This window comes from Cavia porcellus, unplaced genomic scaffold (assembly GCF_034190915.1).
Source record: "Cavia porcellus strain 051 isolate PalLab524CR breed Dunkin Hartley unplaced genomic scaffold, mCavPor4.1 scaffold_7, whole genome shotgun sequence".
Taxonomy (NCBI): domain Eukaryota; kingdom Metazoa; phylum Chordata; class Mammalia; order Rodentia; family Caviidae; genus Cavia; species Cavia porcellus.
The window spans coordinates 4,759,219-4,776,809 of record NW_026947490.1 but is presented as its reverse complement, the minus strand read 5'-3'; the positions used below and the strand labels follow the sequence as shown (position 1 = coordinate 4,776,809).

The 17,591-nt window shown below is 42.7% G+C and overlaps 1 protein-coding gene across 1 annotated transcript in view; it reads left to right on the top strand.

The window, feature by feature from the left end:
- The window catches only part of LOC100721982 (liprin-alpha-1-like), a 308,156-nt gene that overhangs the window by 526 nt on the left and 290,039 nt on the right, over nt 1–17,591 (top strand). The gene's annotated exons all lie outside the window — the stretch shown is intronic.

The window sequence follows — 17,591 nt, the reverse complement described above, 5'->3', positions numbered from 1 at the left end:
CAGTTACAGTTGTTCATACATCATGTGGTTTTTTTTTAGTTCAATAGAATTATGTATGTGCACGTGTATGTTTTAAAACATGGACCCAGGTCCTAAATATGTTACAATTATAGTCAGGCTTCTGAGACCTTGTTCTCTTTCCTGTTGACTGAGTGCAACCCTCAGTGCCTGAGCAAGGCCCCTGCAGAGGATGTTCCCTTATGTGTCCAAACCAGGCAGGCTAGAGTACCGGCCTGCTTTCAGCAGGGAGCACATCAGAACTTTGGCTTTCCAGACACTGGTCTAGGGAAGCATTACTGGGACCCTGCATCACAATGCATATTCTACTGTGTGTATGAGACTTGAAAAATTCTTTAGGAAGTTGAAGGTAGGAATATTAAAAATACACACTTTTCTTGTACATGTGAATGGACTGTGGAGCTGTGAAGAGGGTGGTAAAAGTCCATTTTCTTTCCTTCAAGCTCAACAGGCTCCCAGGATGGTCCTGTGAGCATTCCCAGCAGTAGTGACAGCAGGGAGGACCCACTCCACAAAGCTCTAAAGAAGAAGAGCATCAAGTCCTCCACTGGTCGTTTGTTTGGCAAAAAGGAAAAGGGTCCGCCTGGAAAAAATGGCAAAGAATCAGCAAGACAAGGCGGGCCGGTTTTTGGCAGCTGTCCTAACTGCTGGGATTGGGAGAGCATGAGCTTTTTCCTATGTACCTGCCACAGGTGTCCAGTGCCCACAAGGAATCATGGCTGAGCATTCTCCAGACAGCCCAGTCTGCCCACATGTGAACCAGAGCAGAGCAGTGGACATTCATTTGGCGTGAATGAATAACCCTATTATATGCTAATTTATACGCTTGAACATTTATATGTGTTTGCTCGGAAGCTTACACATCAGAAATGATTCAGCTCTCTACCTGCAGAATCTTCTTCCTATTTGTGAAACATATAACTTTGCCATGTTAATTTACTCTAAATTTGGGGAATTTTCTTCTTTTTTGTAGCTGTTGTTTCTGAAACGGAAAACTCATCTCAGGATGCCTTCCAACTTAGCAAATTGGGAGGAAAGAATGAAAAAAATCGTCAACTTCAAAAAAAGTAAGCTTTTTGTTATTTCTCCATCTCATGAAACACTTTTCTGAGTTAACAGTTATTCTTAGCTGATTTTAAGTGTAATTTCTAGCTATGTAAATACATTGTCTTTTGAAAGATGAACCTAAAGCAGTGATAGAGCTTTCAGTGATACAAAGAGCTTGCTGCAGCATGCATGCCATAGGTTTGCCTCCCATTGACCTAAAGCCTGTTTTAAGCCATCATGTCTGGAGAACAGAGGACATTTGGAAATCTTGACTGAGTTCACACATGTATTCTCAGTCTTCCTTTTCAGAGTTGTTTCCCAGGATAATAGAATGGGTAATAGTCAGGCTTGGCCATTTGAGCTCTGGCCGCTGAATCCTGGTTAATTCTCTAGTTAGCTGTGTGTCTCTGACAAAGTTACTTATCCTGTGCTTCAGTTTCCTCAACTGTCAAATGGAAGTTACAGTTCATACATCATGTGGCTGTTTTTCAGTTCAATAGAATTATATATGTGCATGTATATGTTTTATAACATGGACACAATTCCTAAATAAGTTACAATTATAGTCAGGCTTCTGAGACCTTGTTCTCTTTCCTGTTGACTGAGTGCAACCCTCAGTGCCTGAGCAAGGCCCCTGCAGAGGGTGTTCCCTTATGTGTCCAAACCAGACAGGCTAGAGTACAGGCCTGCTCTGAGCAGGGAGCACATCAGAATCTTGGCTTTCCAGACACAGCTCTGTGCAAGCATTACTGGGACCCTGCATTACAATGCGTATTGTACTGTGTGTAAGAGACTCGAAACGTTTTTTAGGAAGTTGAAGGTAGGAATATTAAAAATGCAGACTGTTCTTGTACGTGTGAATGGACTGTGGAGCTGGGAAGAGGGTGGTAAAAATCCATTTTATTTCTTTGAAGCTCAACAGGCTCCCAGGAAGGTCTTGTGAACAATCCCAGTAGCAGTGACAGCAGGCAGGACGCGCTCCACAAAGCCCCAAAGAAGAAGAGCATCAAGTCCTCCATTGGTCATTTGTTTGGCAAAAAGGAAAAGGGTCAGCCTGGACAAACTGGCAAAGAATCACCAAGACAAGGTGGGCCGGTTTTAGGCAGCTGTCCTAACTGCTGGGATTGGGAGAGCGTGAGATTTTTCCTATGTGCCTGCTGCAGGTGTCCAGTGCCCACGAGGAGTCATGGCTGAGCGTTCTCCTGACAGCCCAGTTTGCCCACGTGTGAAACAAAGCAGAGCAGTGGAAATTCATTTGGCGTGAATGAATAACCCTCTTAGGTGCTAATTTATACTCTTGAACATTTATATGTGTTTGCTCGGAAGCTTACCCTTCAGAAATTATTCAGCTCTCTACCTGCAGAATCTTCTTCCTATTTGTGAAACATATAACTTTGCCATGTTAATTTACTGTAAATTTGGGGACTTTTCTTCTTTTTTGTAGCTGTTGTTTCTGAAACGGAAAACTCATCTCAGGATGCCTTCCAACTTAGCAAATTGGGAGGAGAGGATGAAAAAAATCGTCAACTTCAAAAAAAGTAAGCTTTTTGTTATTTCTCCATCTCATGAAACACTTCTCTGAGTTAACAGTCATTCTTAGCTGATTTTAAGTGTAATTTCTAGTGATGTAAATACATTGTCTTTTGAAAGATGAATCTAAAGCAGTGATAGAGCTTTCAGTGGTACAAAGAGCTTGCTGCAGCATGCACGCCATAGGTTTGCCTCCATTGACCTAAAGCCTGTTTTAAGCCATCATGTCTGGAGAACCGAGGACATTTGGAAATGTTGACTTAACTCACACATTTATTCTCAGTCTCCCTTTGCAGAGTTGTCTCCCTAGTGGACAGAGTGGTTAAGAGTTAGGCTTAGACATTTGAGCTCTGGCCGCTGAATCCTGGTTAATTCTCTAGTTAGCTGTGTGTCTCTGACAAAGTTACTTAGCTTGTGCTTCAGTTTTCTCAACTGTCAAATGGCAGTTACAGTTGTTCATACATCATGTGGTTTTTTTTCAGTTCAATAGAATTATATATGTGCACGTATATGTTTTAAAACATGGACCCAGGTCCTAAATATGTTACAATTATAGTCAGGCTTCTGAGACCTTGTTCTCTTTCCTGTTGACTGAGTGCAACCCTCAGTGCCTGAGCAAGGCCCCTGCAGAGGATGTTCCCTTATGTGTCCAAACCAGGCAGGCTAGAGTACCGGCCTGCTTTGAGCAGGGAGCACATCAGAACTTTGGCTTTCCAGACACTGGTCTGGGGAAGCATTACTGGGACCCTGCATCACAATGCATATTCTACTGTGTGTATGAGACTTGAAAAATTCTTTAGGAAGTTGAAGGTAGGAATATTAAAAATACACACTTTTCTTGTACATGTGAATGGACTGTGGAGCTGTGAAGAGGGTGGTAAAAGTCCATTTTCTTTCCTTCAAGCTCAACAGGCTCCCAGGATGGTCCTGTGAGCATTCCCAGCAGCAGTGACAGCAGGGAGGACCCACTCCACAAAGCTCTAAAGAAGAAGAGCATCAAGTCCTCCACTGGTCGTTTGTTTGGCAAAATGGAAAAGGGTCCGCCTGGACAAACTGGCAAAGAATCACCAAGACAAGGTGGGCCGGTTTTTGGCAGCTGTCCTAACTGCTGGGATTGGGAGAGCATGAGCTTTTTCCTATGTACCTGCCACAGGTGTCCAGTGCCCACAAGGAATCATGGCTGAGCATTCTCCAGACAGCCCAGTCTGCCCACATGTGAACCAGAGCAGAGCAGTGGACATTCATTTGGCGTGAATGAATAACCCTCTTATATGCTAATTTATACGCTTGAATATTTATATGTGTTTGCTCGGAAGCTTACACATCAGAAATGATTCAGCTCTCTACCTGCAGAATCTTCTTCCTATTTGTGAAACATATAACTTTGCCATGTTAATTTACTCTAAATTTGGGGAATTTTCTTCTTTTTTGTAGCTGTTGTTTCTGAAACGGAAAACTCATCTCAGGATGCCTTCCAACTTAGCAAATTGGGAGGAAAGGATGAAAAAATTCGTCAACTTCAAAAAAAGTAAGCTTTTTGTTATTTCTCCATCTCATGAAACACTTTTCTGAGTTAACAGTCATTCTTAGCTGATTTTAAGTGTAATTTCTAGCGATGTAAATACATTGTCTTTGGAAAGATGAACCTAAAGCAGTGATAGAGCTTTCAGTGATACAAAGAGCTTGCTGCAGCATGCATGCCATAGGTTTGCCTCCCATTGACCTAAAGCCTGTTTTAAGCCATCATGTCTGGAGAACAGAGGACATTTGGAAATCTTGACTGAGTTCACACATGTATTCTCAGTCTTCCTTTTCAGAGTTGTTTCCCAGGATAATAGAATGGGTAATAGTTAGGCTTGGCCATTTGAGCTCTGGCCTCTGAATCCTGGTTAATTCTCTAGTTAGCTGTGTGTCTCTGACAAAGTTACTTATCCTGTGCTTCAGTTTCCTCAACTGTCAAATGGAAGTTACAGTTCATACATCATGTGGCTGTTTTTCAGTTCAATAGAATTATATATGTGCATGTATATGTTTTATAACATGGACACAATTCCTAAATAAGTTACAATTATAGTCAGGCTTCTGAGACCTTGTTCTCTTTCCTGTTGACTGAGTGCAACCCTCAGTGCCTGAGTAAGGCCCCTGCAGAGGGTGTTCCCTTATGTGTCCAAACCAGGCAGGCTAGAGTACAGGCCTGCTCTGAGCAGGGAGCACATCAGAATCTTGGCTTTCCAGACACAGGTCTGTGCAAGCATTACTGGGACCCTGCATTACAATGCGTATTGTACTGTGTGTAAGAGACTCGAAACGTTTTTTAGGAAGTTGAAGGTAGGAATATTAAAAATGCAGACTGTTCTTGTACGTGTGAATGGACTGTGGAGCTGGGAAGAGGGTGGTAAAAATCCATTTTATTTCTTTGAAGCTCAACAGGCTCCCAGGAAGGTCCTGTGAACAATCCCAGTAGCAGTGACAGCAGGCAGGACGCGCTCCACAAAGCCCCAAAGAAGAAGAGCATCAAGTCCTCCATTGGTCATTTGTTTGGCAAAAAGGAAAAGGGTCAGCCTGGACAAACTGGCAAAGAATCACCAAGACAAGGTGGGCCGGTTTTAGGCAGCTGTCCTAACTGCTGGGATTGGGAGAGCGTGAGATTTTTCCTATGTGCCTGCTGCAGGTGTCCAGTGCCCACGAGGAGTCATGGCTGAGCGTTCTCCTGACAGCCCAGTTTGCCCACGTGTGAAACAAAGCAGAGCAGTGGAAATTCATTTGGCGTGAATGAATAACCCTCTTAGGTGCTAATTTATACTCTTGAACATTTATATGTGTTTGCTCGGAAGCTTACCCTTCAGAAATTATTCAGCTCTCTACCTGCAGAATCTTCTTCCTATTTGTGAAACATATAACTTTGCCATGTTAATTTACTGTAAATTTGGGGACTTTTCTTCTTTTTTGTAGCTGTTGTTTCTGAAACGGAAAACTCATCTCAGGATGCCTTCCAACTTAGCAAATTGGGAGGAGAGGATGAAAAAAATCGTCAACTTCAAAAAAAGTAAGCTTTTTGTTATTTCTCCATCTCATGAAACACTTCTCTGAGTTAACAGTCATTCTTAGCTGATTTTAAGTGTAATTTCTAGTGATGTAAATACATTGTCTTTTGAAAGATGAATCTAAAGCAGTGATAGAGCTTTCAGTGGTACAAAGAGCTTGCTGCAGCATGCACGCCATAGGTTTGCCTCCATTGACCTAAAGCCTGTTTTAAGCCATCATGTCTGGAGAACCGAGGACATTTGGAAATGTTGACTTAACTCACACATTTATTCTCAGTCTCCCTTTGCAGAGTTGTCTCCCTAGTGGACAGAGTGGTTAAGAGTTAGGCTTAGACATTTGAGCTCTGGCCGCTGAATCCTGGTTAATTCTCTAGTTAGCTGTGTGTCTCTGACAAAGTTACTTAGCTTGTGCTTCAGTTTTCTCAACTGTCAAATGGCAGTTACAGTTGTTCATACATCATGTGGTTTTTTTTCAGTTCAATAGAATTATATATGTGCACGTATATGTTTTAAAACATGGACCCAGGTCCTAAATATGTTACAATTATAGTCAGGCTTCTGAGACCTTGTTCTCTTTCCTGTTGACTGAGTGCAACCCTCAGTGCCTGAGCAAGGCCCCTGCAGAGGATGTTCCCTTATGTGTCCAAACCAGGCAGGCTAGAGTACCGGCCTGCTTTGAGCAGGGAGCACATCAGAACTTTGGCTTTCCAGACACTGGTCTGGGGAAGCATTACTGGGACCCTGCATCACAATGCATATTCTACTGTGTGTATGAGACTTGAAAAATTCTTTAGGAAGTTGAAGGTAGGAATATTAAAAATACACACTTTTCTTGTACATATGAATGGACTGTGGAGCTGTGAAGAGGGTGGTAAAAGTCCATTTTCTTTCCTTCAAGCTCAACAGGCTCCCAGGATGGTCCTGTGAGCATTCCCAGCAGCAGTGACAGCAGGGAGGACCCACTCCACAAAGCTCTAAAGAAGAAGAGCATCAAGTCCTCCACTGGTCGTTTGTTTGGCAAAAAGGAAAAGGGTCCGCCTGGACAAACTGGCAAAGAATCACCAAGACAAGGTGGGCCGGTTTTTGGCAGCTGTCCTAACTGCTGGGATTGGGAGAGCATGAGTTTTTTCCTATGTACCTGCCACAGGTGTCCAGTGCCCACAAGGAATCATGGCTGAGCATTCTCCAGACAGCCCAGTCTGCCCACATGTGAACCAGAGCAGAGCAGTGGACATTCATTTGGCGTGAATGAATAACCCTCTTATATGCTAATTTATACGCTTGAATATTTATATGTGTTTGCTCGGAAGCTTACACATCAGAAATGATTCAGCTCTCTACCTGCAGAATCTTCTTCCTATTTGTGAAACATATAACTTTGCCATGTTAATTTACTCTAAATTTGGGGAATTTTCTTCTTTTTTGTAGCTGTTGTTTCTGAAACGGAAAACTCATCTCAGGATGCCTTCCAACTTAGCAAATTGGGAGGAAAGGATGAAAAAATTCGTCAACTTCAAAAAAAGTAAGCTTTTTGTTATTTCTCCATCTCATGAAACACTTTTCTGAGTTAACAGTCATTCTTAGCTGATTTTAAGTGTAATTTCTAGCGATGTAAATACATTGTCTTTGGAAAGATGAACCTAAAGCAGTGATAGAGCTTTCAGTGATACAAAGAGCTTGCTGCAGCATGCATGCCATAGGTTTGCCTCCCATTGACCTAAAGCCTGTTTTAAGCCATCATGTCTGGAGAACAGAGGACATTTGGAAATCTTGACTGAGTTCACACATGTATTCTCAGTCTTCCTTTTCAGAGTTGTTTCCCAGGATAATAGAATGGGTAATAGTTAGGCTTGGCCATTTGAGCTCTGGCCTCTGAATCCTGGTTAATTCTCTAGTTAGCTGTGTGTCTCTGACAAAGTTACTTATCCTGTGCTTCAGTTTCCTCAACTGTCAAATGGAAGTTACAGTTCATACATCATGTGGCTGTTTTTCAGTTCAATAGAATTATATATGTGCATGTATATGTTTTATAACATGGACACAATTCCTAAATAAGTTACAATTATAGTCAGGCTTCTGAGACCTTGTTCTCTTTCCTGTTGACTGAGTGCAACCCTCAGTGCCTGAGTAAGGCCCCTGCAGAGGGTGTTCCCTTATGTGTCCAAACCAGGCAGGCTAGAGTACAGGCCTGCTCTGAGCAGGGAGCACATCAGAATCTTGGCTTTCCAGACACAGGTCTGTGCAAGCATTACTGGGACCCTGCATTACAATGCGTATTGTACTGTGTGTAAGAGACTCGAAACGTTTTTTAGGAAGTTGAAGGTAGGAATATTAAAAATGCAGACTGTTCTTGTACGTGTGAATGGACTGTGGAGCTGGGAAGAGGGTGGTAAAAATCCATTTTATTTCTTTGAAGCTCAACAGGCTCCCAGGAAGGTCCTGTGAACAATCCCAGTAGCAGTGACAGCAGGCAGGACGTGCTCCACAAAGCCCCAAAGAAGAAGAGCATCAAGTCCTCCATTGGTCATTTGTTTGGCAAAAAGGAAAAGGGTCAGCCTGGACAAACTGGCAAAGAATCACCAAGACAAGGTGGGCCGGTTTTAGGCAGCTGTCCTAACTGCTGGGATTGGGAGAGCGTGAGATTTTTCCTATGTGCCTGCTGCAGGTGTCCAGTGCCCACGAGGAGTCATGGCTGAGCGTTCTCCTGACAGCCCAGTTTGCCCACGTGTGAAACAAAGCAGAGCAGTGGAAATTCATTTGGCGTGAATGAATAACCCTCTTAGGTGCTAATTTATACTCTTGAACATTTATATGTGTTTGCTCGGAAGCTTACCCTTCAGAAATTATTCAGCTCTCTACCTGCAGAATCTTCTTCCTATTTGTGAAACATATAACTTTGCCATGTTAATTTACTGTAAATTTGGGGGCTTTTCTTCTTTTTTGTAGCTGTTGTTTCTGAAACGGAAAACTCATCTCAGGATGCCTTCCAACTTAGCAAATTGGGAGGAGAGGATGAAAAAAATCGTCAACTTCAAAAAAAGTAAGCTTTTTGTTATTTCTCCATCTCATGAAACACTTCTCTGAGTTAACAGTCATTCTTAGCTGATTTTAAGTGTAATTTCTAGTGATGTAAATACATTGTCTTTTGAAAGATGAATCTAAAGCAGTGATAGAGCTTTCAGTGGTACAAAGAGCTTGCTGCAGCATGCACGCCATAGGTTTGCCTCCATTGACCTAAAGCCTGTTTTAAGCCATCATGTCTGGAGAACCGAGGACATTTGGAAATGTTGACTTAACTCACACATTTATTCTCAGTCTCCCTTTGCAGAGTTGTCTCCCTAGTGGACAGAGTGGTTAAGAGTTAGGCTTAGACATTTGAGCTCTGGCCGCTGAATCCTGGTTAATTCTCTAGTTAGCTGTGTGTCTCTGACAAAGTTACTTAGCTTGTGCTTCAGTTTTCTCAACTCTCAAATGGCAGTTACAGTTGTTCATACATCATGTGGTTTTTTTTCAGTTCAATAGAATTATATATGTGCACGTATATGTTTTAAAACATGGACTCAGGTCCTAAATATGTTACAATTATAGTCAGGCTTCTGAGACCTTGTTCTCTTTCCTGTTGACTGAGTGCAACCCTCAGTGCCTGAGCAAGGCCCCTGCAGAGGATGTTCCCTTATGTGTCCAAACCAGGCAGGCTAGAGTACCGGCCTGCTTTGAGCAGGGAGCACATCAGAACTTTGGCTTTCCAGACACTGGTCTGGGGAAGCATTACTGGGACCCTGCATCACAATGCATATTCTACTGTGTGTATGAGACTTGAAAAATTCTTTAGGAAGTTGAAGGTAGGAATATTAAAAATACACACTTTTCTTGTACATGTGAATGGACTGTGGAGCTGTGAAGAGGGTGGTAAAAGTCCATTTTCTTTCCTTCAAGCTCAACAGGCTCCCAGGATGGTCCTGTGAGCATTCCCAGCAGCAGTGACAGCAGGGAGGACCCACTCCACAAAGCTCTAAAGAAGAAGAGCATCAAGTCCTCCACTGGTCGTTTGTTTGGCAAAAAGGAAAAGGGTCCGCCTGGACAAACTGGCAAAGAATCACCAAGACAAGGTGGGCCGGTTTTTGGCAGCTGTCCTAACTGCTGGGATTGGGAGAGCATGAGCTTTTTCCTATGTACCTGCCACAGGTGTCCAGTGCCCACAAGGAATCATGGCTGAGCATTCTCCAGACAGCCCAGTCTGCCCACATGTGAACCAGAGCAGAGCAGTGGACATTCATTTGGCGTGAATGAATAACCCTCTTATATGCTAACTTATACGCTTGAACATATTTATATGTGTTTGCTCGGAAGCTTACACATCAGAAATGATTCAGCTCTCTACCTGCAGACTCTTCTTCCTATTTGTGAAACATATAACTTTGCCATGTTAATTTACTCTAAATTTGGGGAATTTTCTTCTTTTTTGTAGCTGTTGTTTCTGAAACGGAAAACTCATCTCAGGATGCCTTCCAACTTAGCAAATTGGGAGGAAAGGATGAAAAAATTCGTCAACTTCAAAAAAAGTAAGCTTTTTGTTATTTCTCCATCTCATGAAACACTTTTCTGAGTTAACAGTCATTCTTAGCTGATTTTAAGTGTAATTTCTAGCGATGTAAATACATTGTCTTTGGAAAGATGAACCTAAAGCAGTGATAGAGCTTTCAGTGATACAAAGAGCTTGCTGCAGCATGCATGCCATAGGTTTGCCTCCCATTGACCTAAAGCCTGTTTTAAGCCATCATGTCTGGAGAACAGAGGACATTTGGAAATCTTGACTGAGTTCACACATGTATTCTCAGTCTTCCTTTTCAGAGTTGTTTCCCAGGATAATAGAATGGGTAATAGTTAGGCTTGGCCATTTGAGCTCTGGCCTCTGAATCCTGGTTAATTCTCTAGTTAGCTGTGTGTCTCTGACAAAGTTACTTATCCTGTGCTTCAGTTTCCTCAACTGTCAAATGGAAGTTACAGTTCATACATCATGTGGCTGTTTTTCAGTTCAATAGAATTATATATGTGCATGTATATGTTTTATAACATGGACACAATTCCTAAATAAGTTACAATTATAGTCAGGCTTCTGAGACCTTGTTCTCTTTCCTGTTGACTGAGTGCAACCCTCAGTGCCTGAGTAAGGCCCCTGCAGAGGGTGTTCCCTTATGTGTCCAAACCAGGCAGGCTAGAGTACAGGCCTGCTCTGAGCAGGGAGCACATCAGAATCTTGGCTTTCCAGACACAGGTCTGTGCAAGCATTACTGGGACCCTGCATTACAATGCGTATTGTACTGTGTGTAAGAGACTCGAAACGTTTTTTAGGAAGTTGAAGGTAGGAATATTAAAAATGCAGACTGTTCTTGTACGTGTGAATGGACTGTGGAGCTGGGAAGAGGGTGGTAAAAATCCATTTTATTTCTTTGAAGCTCAACAGGCTCCCAGAAAGGTCCTGTGAACAATAACAGTAGCAGTGACAGCAGGCAGGACGCGCTCCACAAAGCCCCAAAGAAGAAGAGCATCAAGTCCTCCATTGGTCATTTGTTTGGCAAAAAGGAAAAGGGTCAGCCTGGACAAACTGGCAAAGAATCACCAAGACAAGGTGGGCCGGTTTTAGGCAGCTGTCCTAACTGCTGGGATTGGGAGAGCGTGAGATTTTTCCTATGTGCCTGCTGCAGGTGTCCAGTGCCCAAGAGGAGTCATGGCTGAGCGTTCTCCTGACAGCCCAGTTTGCCCACGTGTGAAACAAAGCAGAGCAGTGGAAATTCATTTGGCGTGAATGAATAACCCTCTTAGGTGCTAATTTATACTCTTGAACATTTATATGTGTTTGCTCGGAAGCTTACCCTTCAGAAATTATTCAGCTCTCTACCTGCAGAATCTTCTTCCTATTTGTGAAACATATAACTTTGCCATGTTAATTTACTGTAAATTTGGGGGCTTTTCTTCTTTTTTGTAGCTGTTGTTTCTGAAACGGAAAACTCATCTCAGGATGCCTTCCAACTTAGCAAATTGGGAGGAGAGGATGAAAAAAATCGTCAACTTCAAAAAAAGTAAGCTTTTTGTTATTTCTCCATCTCATGAAACACTTCTCTGAGTTAACAGTCATTCTTAGCTGATTTTAAGTGTAATTTCTAGTGATGTAAATACATTGTCTTTTGAAAGATGAATCTAAAGCAGTGATAGAGCTTTCAGTGGTACAAAGAGCTTGCTGCAGCATGCACGCCATAGGTTTGCCTCCATTGACCTAAAGCCTGTTTTAAGCCATCATGTCTGGAGAACCGAGGACATTTGGAAATGTTGACTTAACTCACACATTTATTCTCAGTCTCCCTTTGCAGAGTTGTCTCCCTAGTGGACAGAGTGGTTAAGAGTTAGGCTTAGACATTTGAGCTCTGGCCGCTGAATCCTGGTTAATTCTCTAGTTAGCTGTGTGTCTCTGACAAAGTTACTTAGCTTGTGCTTCAGTTTTCTCAACTGTCAAATGGCAGTTACAGTTGTTCATACATCATGTGGTTTTTTTTCAGTTCAATAGAATTATATATGTGCACGTATATGTTTTAAAACATGGACCCAGGTCCTAAATATGTTACAATTATAGTCAGGCTTCTGAGACCTTGTTCTCTTTCCTGTTGACTGAGTGCAACCCTCAGTGCCTGAGCAAGGCCCCTGCAGAGGATGTTCCCTTATGTGTCCAAACCAGGCAGGCTAGAGTACCGGCCTGCTTTGAGCAGGGAGCACATCAGAACTTTGGCTTTCCAGACACTGGTCTGGGGAAGCATTACTGGGACCCTGCATCACAATGCATATTCTACTGTGTGTATGAGACTTGAAAAATTCTTTAGGAAGTTGAAGGTAGGGATATTAAAAATACACACTTTTCTTGTACATGTGAATGGACTGTGGAGCTGTGAAGAGGGTGGTAAATGTCCATTTTCTTTCCTTCAAGCTCAACAGGCTCCCAGGATGGTCCTGTGAGCATTCCCAGCAGCAGTGACAGCAGGGAGGACCCACTCCACAAAGCTCTAAAGAAGAAGAGCATCAAGTCCTCCACTGGTCGTTTGTTTGGCAAAAAGGAAAAGGGTCCGCCTGGACAAACTGGCAAAGAATCACCAAGACAAGGTGGGCCGGTTTTTGGCAGCTGTCCTAACTGCTGGGATTGGGAGAGCATGAGCTTTTTCCTATGTACCTGCCACAGGTGTCCAGTGCCCACAAGGAATCATGGCTGAGCATTCTCCAGACAGCCCAGTCTGCCCACATGTGAACCAGAGCAGAGCAGTGGACATTCATTTGGCGTGAATGAATAACCCTCTTATATGCTAATTTATACGCTTGAATATTTATATGTGTTTGCTCGGAAGCTTACACATCAGAAATGATTCAGCTCTCTACCTGCAGAATCTTCTTCCTATTTGTGAAACATATAACTTTGCCATGTTAATTTACTCTAAATTTGGGGAATTTTCTTCTTTTTTGTAGCTGTTGTTTCTGAAACGGAAAACTCATCTCAGGATGCCTTCCAACTTAGCAAATTGGGAGGAAAGGATGAAAAAATTCGTCAACTTCAAAAAAAGTAAGCTTTTTGTTATTTCTCCATCTCATGAAACACTTTTCTGAGTTAACAGTCATTCTTAGCTGATTTTAAGTGTAATTTCTAGCGATGTAAATACATTGTCTTTGGAAAGATGAACCTAAAGCAGTGATAGAGCTTTCAGTGATACAAAGAGCTTGCTGCAGCATGCATGCCATAGGTTTGCCTCCCATTGACCTAAAGCCTGTTTTAAGCCATCATGTCTGGAGAACAGAGGACATTTGGAAATCTTGACTGAGTTCACACATGTATTCTCAGTCTTCCTTTTCAGAGTTGTTTCCCAGGATAATAGAATGGGTAATAGTTAGGCTTCGCCATTTGAGCTCTGGCCTCTGAATCCTGGTTAATTCTCTAGTTAGCTGTGTGTCTCTGACAAAGTTACTTATCCTGTGCTTCAGTTTCCTCAACTGTCAAATGGAAGTTACAGTTCATACATCATGTTGCTGTTTTTCAGTTCAATAGAATTATATATGTGCATGTATATGTTTTATAACATGGACACAATTCCTAAATAAGTTACAATTATAGTCAGGCTTCTGAGACCTTGTTCTCTTTCCTGTTGACTGAGTGCAACCCTCAGTGCCTGAGTAAGGCCCCTGCAGAGGGTGTTCCCTTATGTGTCCAAACCAGGCAGGCTAGAGTACAGGCCTGCTCTGAGCAGGGAGCACATCAGAATCTTGGCTTTCCAGACACAGGTCTGTGCAAGCATTACTGGGACCCTGCAATACAATGCGTATTGTACTGTGTGTAAGAGACTCGAAACGTTTTTTAGGAAGTTGAAGGTTGAGAATATTAAAAATGCAGACTGTTCTTGTACGTGTGAATGGACTGTGGAGCTGGGAAGAGGGTGGTAAAAATCCATTTTATTTCTTTGAAGCTCAACAGGCTCCCAGAAAGGTCCTGTGAACAATCCCAGTAGCAGTGACAGCAGGCAGGACGCGCTCCACAAAGCCCCAAAGAAGAAGAGCATCAAGTCCTCCATTGGTCATTTGTTTGGCAAAAAGGAAAAGGGTCAGCCTGGACAAACTGGCAAAGAATCACCAAGACAAGGTGGGCCGGTTTTAGGCAGCTGTCCTAACTGCTGGGATTGGGAGAGCGTGAGATTTTTCCTATGTGCCTGCTGCAGGTGTCCAGTGCCCACGAGGAGTCATGGCTGAGCGTTCTCCTGACAGCCCAGTTTGCCCACGTGTGAAACAAAGCAGAGCAGTGGAAATTCATTTGGCGTGAATGAATAACCCTCTTAGGTGCTAATTTATACTCTTGAACATTTATATGTGTTTGCTCGGAAGCTTACCCTTCAGAAATTATTCAGTTCTCTACCTGCAGAATCTTCTTCCTATTTGTGAAACATATAACTTTGCCATGTTAATTTACTGTAAATTTGGGGGCTTTTCTTCTTTTTTGTAGCTGTTGTTTCTGAAACGGAAAACTCATCTCAGGATGCCTTCCAACTTAGCAAATTGGGAGGAGAGGATGAAAAAAATCATCAACTTCAAAAAAAGTAAGCTTTTTGTTATTTCTCCATCTCATGAAACACTTCTCTGAGTTAACAGTCATTCTTAGCTGATTTTAAGTGTAATTTCTAGTGATGTAAATACATTGTCTTTTGAAAGATGAATCTAAAGCAGTGATAGAGCTTTCAGTGGTACAAAGAGCTTGCTGCAGCATGCACGCCATAGGTTTGCCTCCATTGACCTAAAGCCTGTTTTAAGCCATCATGTCTGGAGAACCGAGGACATTTGGAAATGTTGACTTAACTCACACATTTATTCTCAGTCTCCCTTTGCAGAGTTGTCTCCCTAGTGGACAGAGTGGTTAAGAGTTAGGCTTAGACATTTGAGCTCTGGCCGCTGAATCCTGGTTAATTCTCTAGTTAGCTGTGTGTCTCTGACAAAGTTACTTAGCTTGTGCTTCAGTTTTCTCAACTGTCAAATGGCAGTTACAGTTGTTCATACATCATGTGGTTTTTTTTCAGTTCAATAGAATTATATATGTGCACGTATATGTTTTAAAACATGGACCCAGGTCCTAAATATGTTACAATTATAGTCAGGCATCTGAGACCTTGTTCTCTTTCCTGTTGACTGAGTGCAACCCTCAGTGCCTGAGCAAGGCCCCTGCAGAGGATGTTCCCTTATGTGTCCAAACCAGGCAGGCTAGAGTACCGGCCTGCTTTGAGCAGGGAGCACATCAGAACTTTGGCTTTCCAGACACTGGTCTGGGGAAGCATTACTGGGACCCTGCATCACAATGCATATTCTACTGTGTGTATGAGACTTGAAAAATTCTTTAGGAAGTTGAAGGTAGGGATATTAAAAATACACACTTTTCTTGTACATGTGAATGGACTGTGGAGCTGTGAAGAGGGTGGTAAATGTCCATTTTCTTTCCTTCAAGCTCAACAGGCTCCCAGGATGGTCCTGTGAGCATTCCCAGCAGCAGTGACAGCAGGGAGGACCCACTCCACAAAGCTCTAAAGAAGAAGAGCATCAAGTCCTCCACTGGTCGTTTGTTTGGCAAAAAGGAAAAGGGTCCGCCTGGACAAACTGGCAAAGAATCACCAAGACAAGGTGGGCCGGTTTTTGGCAGCTGTCCTAACTGCTGGGATTGGGAGAGCATGAGCTTTTTCCTATGTACCTGCCACAGGTGTCCAGTGCCCACAAGGAATCATGGCTGAGCATTCTCCAGACAGCCCAGTCTGCCCACATGTGAACCAGAGCAGAGCAGTGGACATTCATTTGGCGTGAATGAATAACCCTCTTATATGCTAATTTATATGCTTGAATATTTATATGTGTTTGCTCGGAAGCTTACACATCAGAAATGATTCTGCTCTCTACCTGCAGAATCTTCTTCCTATTTGTGAAACATATAACTTTGCCATGTTAATTTACTCTAAATTTGGGGAATTTTCTTCTTTTTTGTAGCTGTTGTTTCTGAAACGGAAAACTCATCTCAGGATGCCTTCCAACTTAGCAAATTGGGAGGAAAGGATGAAAAAATTCGTCAACTTCAAAAAAAGTAAGCTTTTTGTTATTTCTCCATCTCATGAAACACTTTTCTGAGTTAACAGTCATTCTTAGCTGACTTTAAGTGTAATTTCTAGCGATGTAAATACATTGTCTTTGAAAAGATGAACCTAAAGCAGTGATAGAGCTTTCAGTGATACAAAGAGCTTGCTGCAGCATGCATGCCATAGGTTTGCCTCCCATTGACCTAAAGCCTGTTTTAAGCCATCATGTCTGGAGAACAGAGGACATTTGGAAATCTTGACTGAGTTCACACATGTATTCTCAGTCTTCCTTTTCAGAGTTGTTTCCCAGGATAATAGAATGGGTAATAGTTAGGCTTGGCCATTTGAGCTCTGGCCTCTGAATCCTGGTTAATTCTCTAGTTAGCTGTGTGTCTCTGACAAAGTTACTTATCCTGTGCTTCAGTTTCCTCAACTGTCAAATGGAAGTTACAGTTCATACATCATGTGGCTGTTTTTCAGTTCAATAGAATTATATATGTGCATGTATATGTTTTATAACATGGACACAATTCCTAAATAAGTTACAATTATAGTCAGGCTTCTGAGACCTTGTTCTCTTTCCTGTTGACTGAGTGCATCCCTCAGTGCCTGAGTAAGGCCCCTGCAGAGGGTGTTCCCTTATGTGTCCAAACCAGGCAGGCTAGAGTACAGGCCTGCTCTGAGCAGGGAGCACATCAGAATCTTGGCTTTCCAGACACAGGTCTGTGCAAGCATTACTGGGACCCTGCATTACAATGCATATTGTACTGTGTGTAAGAGACTCGAAACGTTTTTTAGGAAGTTGAAGGTAGGAATATTAAAAATGCAGACTGTTCTTGTACGTGTGAATGGACTGTGGAGCTGGGAAGAGGGTGGTAAAAATCCATTTTATTTCTTTGAAGCTCAACAGGCTCCCAGGAAGGTCCTGTGAACAATCCCAGTAGCAGTGACAGCAGGCAGGACGCGCTACACAAAGCCCCAAAGAAGAAGAGCATCAAGTCCTCCATTGGTCATTTGTTTGGCAAAAAGGAAAAGGGTCAGCCTGGACAAACTGGCAAAGAATCACCAAGACAAGGTGGGCCGGTTTTAGGCAGCTGTCCTAACTGCTGGGATTGGGAGAGCGTGAGATTTTTCCTATGTGCCTGCTGCAGGTGTCCAGTGCCCAAGAGGAGTCATGGCTGAGCGTTCTCCTGACAGCCCAGTTTGCCCACGTGTGAAACAAAGCAGAGCAGTGGAAATTCATTTGGCGTGAATGAATAACCCTCTTAGGTGCTAATTTATACTCTTGAACATTTATATGTGTTTGCTCGGAAGCTTACCC